Genomic DNA, 6,216 nt, shown 5'->3' with positions numbered 1-6,216 from the left:
CCTCCCTTCTCCCTTACCTCCCTTCCTCCCTTCCTCCTTCCCCATCCTCCCTTCTCCCTTCCTCCCTTCTCCCTTCCTCCCTTCCTCCCTTCCTCCCTTCCTCCCTTCCTTCCTTCCTCCCTTCTCCTTCCCTTCCTCTCCTCCCTTCCTTCCCTTCCTTCCTTCCTTCCTTCCCCTTCCTTCCTTCCTTCCTTCCTTCCTTCCTTCCTTCCTTCCTTCCTTCCTTCCTTCCTTCCTTCCTTCCTTCCTTCCTTCCTTCCTTCCTTCCTTCCTCCTTCCTTCCTTCCTTCCTTCCTTCCTTCCTTCCTTCCTTCCTTCTCTTCCTTCCTTCCTTCCTTCCTTCCTTCCTTCCTAGCGAATTTCTTCCTTTCCTTCCTTTCCTTCCTTCTTTCCTTCCTTTCTCTTCCCTTCCTTCCTTCCTCCTTCCTTCCCTTCCCTTCCCTTCCCTTCCCTTCCCTTCCCTTCCCTTCCCTTCCCTTCCCTTCCCTCCCTTCCCTTCCTTCCCTTCCCTTCCCTTCCCTTCCCTTCCTTCCCTTCCTTCCCTTCCATTCCCTCCCTTCCTTCCCTCCTTCCCTTCCTCTTCCCTTCCCTTCCCTTCCCTTCCCTTCCTTCCCTTCCCTTCCCTCCCTTCCCTTCCCTTCCCTTCCTCTTTTCTTCTTTCTTTCTTTCTTCTCTTTCTTTCTTTCTTTTCTTTCTTTCTTTCTTTCTTTCTTTCTTTCTTCTTCTTTCTTTCCTTTCTTCTTCTTCTTTCTTTCTTTCTTTCTTTTCTTTCTTTCTTTCTTTCTTCTTTCTTTCTTTCTTTCTTTCTTTCTTTCTTTCTTTCTTTCTTTCTTTCTTTCTTTCTTTCTTCTTTCTTCTTTCTTCTTTCTTTCAAAAAAAATAATCATAACATCATACTGAATCAAAATCAAACATGGCAAATCTCCGCACTTGGATGCTTATTTGAGAATTTATTTTATTTTATTTTATTTTTTGCTTTTGTTTGTTTTTTGTTTGGATGGGTGTGGGGCAGAGACTTCAGAAAGCCAGAAAACCAAAACAAGTTTAGGATAGTAACTCTATAGACTTGCAGGCGCTTCTCTCCCACAGCACCAATCTGGCTCTGGTTTCTGAGATTTGAAATGAGCCCTTGCTTCCAGCATCCTTTTGGATCTCCTCTGCAGCGCCTTCCCAGGGGTGCAGGCGGGCTGGCAAGGCAGCTTGATATTAGTCTGTGCATATGCTCACGGCTGGATCATCATCTGCTGCGAGCCCACAGGAGGCCCAGCTGTAACGCTGTGCAGAACCTCCAGCATGCCCGGAATCACAGCTGTTATGTTGTGTGAAATTGCAACAGTGATCTATCATTGTTTTAAAAGTCAGATTGGCAGAAGCTCTTCCAGGAGTAAGGAAAACAGTCATGAGGACAATAGTGTGTTTACTGTTTTTGCGATCACTCTGCATTTTGCAAGTGTTTCACTCTTCAACAGTTGTCAGGGTGTCTACATAACAGTGTGAAAACTGTCTTTCCGTTGATTAGTATGGAAAACTCATAATCACAGTCATGTGCAGAAGAAACCATGTCAGTCAGGGCACAGTGAGGTGTGACATCTGAGTGTAAGCCCAACCGACAGCACTTCGCTGGTCAAAGCCCATAGGAATAGATACACTTATGCCAGCAAATCAGCAGAGCTGCTCCTTTATTCAAAATACATCTTTGCATCTTCTTTACAAGCGTGTAATTGTGTCTGCATTGGGCATACTGTAGTATATTTCTGTCCACAGTGGTAATAATCTATAATGTCATTTTCCATAAAATTTCTTCTAATGTTCAATGTAGATTTGTGCACGCAGTTGCAATACAGTGCTCAGAACACATAAAAATTAGGCATTTCTATTACAACATCGTCAGTATTTATATTATTTTTTTGTATTATGTTACACAGTATTATCTTTCCTGGTCAGAACAGAAAGTACAGCTCATACAGTGTTAGAATAAAACCACCAACATCGGGAATAATCTATAATTTTTCACAGCTCTATACTGAGAGATAAAGAAGCAACTGCATATGGGCATGGAATATAGTCAGGAAGAATTGCAGTAAAAGCTACTTGGTTAAGTCAAGTCTCCGGACCAAAGATTCCTGGTATCAGCCCAGAAAGAAAGGAAAAGGGAAGGAAGGAAGGAATCGGAAGGAATTTGGAAGGAAGGGAGGGAGGGAGGGAGGGAGGGAGGGAGGGAGGGAGGGAGGGAGGGAGGGAGATTGATTTTGGGTGTGTTAGAAAGGCTGGTTGAATTTAAAGTGCTATATAACAATTTTTGCTATCTTTCTTATAGTACACTAATATTTACTAGGGTCAGATTTTATTTCATGTTTGATTCCATTTAGTTACAACATAAAACTGGCCAAATTATGCGTCTGGTATTGCTGGGTAAATGCAAGGTGAACCAATCAATCCAGTAGAATGGCCTATAAAATCAGCCAAATAAATTAAGATTTGCCAAGTGGTAATTAAAGCAGAGGCTGTGCACAATTGGCTTCAATCCTGTGTGAAGTAATACTGGTGAAAAATGAGAAACCAAAGTCTTGTCAAATCAATGGAGTTACTTAGAAAATAATGGCACTGAATTGTGGTTCTCTGAGCAAGTTACTTAGTGAAAAAGAAGTGCTCCGCTGTCTTGCAGCAAGACAGGTCTACCAGTTCCTTGAATTCCAGCAATAATCCCAACATTCTATCAGGTTTCTGAGGTAGAAAACAAGTATATTTCATGAGGTTATTTTTCCTTCTGCAGGATTTGAACAGACTCTGTGTTGCATATATACTTAAAAAACAATACAAAACAAACTTTCATGTATTTTCAGGAAGGTGATATCATACAAACATGCCGGTAAAATTAGCCTGAGGCTTTAACTCCATGTATATACAACAAAAGAAATCTTTGTCACTAATTACTTACAAACTTATTATTATTGGTAACTTGTAACTGTATAGCCAATGATTACAGCAGAAAAACAATAATTTTATGTAGTTATGACTAAATACCAGCACAACCCTCACATTATCAATAATCACTGTAATAAAGCTGGCTCTATTGTTAACATTAGAAGGCCCTGGTATATACTTGATGCTTATACTAACTGGAGTTATGTTTCAGCTTAATGTCATTTCTGGGATAGTGAGATAATCAAAAATTACTGTTTCTGATACACGTATGCCAGAAGGAATAGTCTCTGGTTTTCAGGACTCTTGTTTGTGTTTTAAAGTTGACCTTTTCAGAAAGGATTCAACTTAATAAATTTGGAAGCTTGTGCCTATTTTATCCCAGAAAGCATTAGAAAGATACCAGGCACATGGAGCCTCTCATCATTTTTTGCCAGTACACAGTGGTTTCTTATTACAGAACAGTACAAGTGGGATAACTTTGAAACATAATTATGCCAATGTGAAACAAATAATGTTTGTTTGTTTGTTTGTTTGTTTTTAAATTTAGTTGTTTGCTGAACTTCAACAACTATTGAATGTCTGAATCTTAAATTTTTTGCTAGTGTTTCTCTTCTGTAACATCAGGACATTTTCTGCATCACGTAAAGGCAATTTTGATAAAGTCAACCTTCTCTATACTATAGTTTTCTTCAACTCTGCTGGGAAAACCCAGGTTTACTTCTGGGGAAAGAAAGCAGATAGTTCATTTTATACTTCCCTTGGTTTTGCAATGCTGGTGTAGGGCAGCAGGGCTGCATGGAGCAAACCCCAGGCTGCTAAAGCACTTCTCATGCCCAAGAGCCTCTAGACCGGGACACTGCATTCTGGCACTCCCAAGATCCAAAGTTTCTGGAAGTTGGGAAGCTCTCACCAACAGTGTTCACCAAGTGTTCATGACAAACAGCTTCTGGAGATGGGAAATAGCTTCTACAGCCTTGCTGTCACTCAGTTGTATCTGGGTACGTATCTGACTCTATAAGATGCAACAGTGTTCAATGGCTTGGGCACTTCAAACCTGCTTAATTTTAATTTTGTACTCTGCACAATGTTGGTGAATGGTCACAGTGCTAAATTGCCTCTGATGGTTCTTCAACCCACAAAGTAGGCATAATAATGCACATGTACTAGTTTGACAAGGAGGCATACTAAGAATCCCATCATTTCCTACTAGCAATGAAGAAAGTATAAATATAAGAAAACATCTAGTTCAGCCTGTGTGTTTGCCACGTGGCTGAAGCCAGTAGTTTGCTCTGTATGTCTCCAAATGTAAATCACCATGAGGAAGCCTGTGGAAAGAGACAGAGGGTGAAAATATGAATGACAGGACGAGAGAGAATGGCCACAAGTTGTGCCGGGGAAGATTTAGATTAGACCTGAGGAAACATTTTTTCTCTGAAAGAGTGGTCAGGCACTGGAATGGCCTGCCTAGGGAGGTGGTTGAGGCACCATCCCTAGCGCTGTTCAAGAAGCGTTTAGATGAGGTGCTAAGGGATTTGATTTAGTAGCTTAGTGGGTAGGGATGGTGATAGGAGGATGGTTGGACTAGATGATCTTGTGGGTCCTTTCCAACCTAATGTATCTATGAATCTATGAAAATAGCTTCTCTCCAAGGACAGAATTGTTGCAGAGGAAGATTTCAAAATGAGGAATAGTGCTTCAAGAATACTTTTCCTTCCCGACAGATTCATACCAAATGGTGAAGGGCAGATCATAGAATCATAAAGCCATAGATTCATAGAATCACCAAGGTTGGAAAAGACCTACAAGATCATCCAGTCCAACTGTCCATTTATCACCAATATTTCCCACTAAAACATGTCTCCTGGAACAACATCTAAATGTTTCTTGAACACCTCCAGGCACAATGAATCCACCACCTCCCTGGGCAGCCCATTGCAGTGCCTGACTGCTTTCTCAGAGAAGAATTATTTCCTAACATAAATCTCCCCTCATGCAACTTGAGGCCATTTCCTCTAGTCCTATCAGTAGTTACATGTGAGAAGAGGCCAATCCCCACCTCACCACAACCTCCCTTCAGGTAGCTGTAGAGGGCAATAAAGTCACCCCTGAGCCTCCTCTTCCCCAGACTGAACAATCACAGCTCCCTCAGCTGCTCCTCATAAGGCCTGTGCTACAGACCCCTCACCAGCTTCGTTGCCCTTCTCTGAACACGCTCCAGGGCCTTGATGTTGTTCTTGTAGTGAGGGACCCAAAACTGAACATAGCGTTCAAGGTGTGCCTCACCAGGGCTAAGTACAGATGGATGATCACTGTTACTGCTGGTAACACTATTTCTGATCCAAGCCAGGATGCCCTTTGACCTTCTGAGCCACCTGGACACACTGCTGGCTCATGTTAAGCTAAGCATTGACCAGTACCCCCAGGTCCATTTCCTCTACACAGTCTTCCAGCTGCTCTGCCCCATGCCTGTAGCATTGCCTGGGTTTGCTGTGGCCAAAGTGCAGGACCCAGCACTTGGTTGAACTTCATCCCAGTGCCCTCAGCCCAGCTATCCAGCCTCTCCATGCAGCGCAGTTTTTAATAGCAAGAATCAATGTGCATGCAAACAGGTAGAAGTTCGCATTCAAAGCTCATTCAAATTGCAGTATTCAGGCAGGGATATCATGTTAATCAGAAACATTCAATCATACTTTCTTGCTACTCTTGCATGCAGTGTGAGGGTTTCAGCATTTCATTTAGGTCCTCTACAAAACATTCTGAGCCCCAAAATGCCAGTGTTACCTTTTATATTAGAAGGTAAGCGGGAATGAGGAAAGCACATAAGCATGCACTTATGGTTAATGACACTTACACACATGCTGAAAATTAAATGTATACTTTGTGCCTTCCTGGATCCGAGCCAGAGTACTCAGCTCACAGGATGAAGTCACTAATGAGTATAGAGAACAGTTCACAGTGCACTGCAGGGATCTTTTCCTTCTCTGCTGTCTAGCAGTTTTAAAGGAAAAGACTGGAGTCTTCTTTCAGAGTGCTGGTATTTTGCACAGAAGAGAAGTATGATCTTTAAAGAGAGTTCATGACTTTTGAGTTGAGTCACGTGTGCACCATGCTAATGATGACAGTGCATTAGCCCACCCTGTTCTCATGGGCATATGTAGGTAAAAGATTGAAGCAGAACAAACCAGGCTCCAGCTCTGCTTGTCGTAAGTATGCCATTTTTCAATCTACCCATATTTCTTTCTTTCTTTGTATGTGTGTAATGAAGTACAAACTGCCAGTCACAACAAATGC

This window comes from Cyrtonyx montezumae, unplaced genomic scaffold (assembly GCF_038088225.1).
Source record: "Cyrtonyx montezumae isolate F1298 unplaced genomic scaffold, pur_monq_1.0 scaffold_36, whole genome shotgun sequence".
In the NCBI taxonomy this organism is placed as follows: Eukaryota; Metazoa; Chordata; class Aves; order Galliformes; family Odontophoridae; genus Cyrtonyx; species Cyrtonyx montezumae.
Note: the sequence above shows the minus strand (reverse complement) of the source record.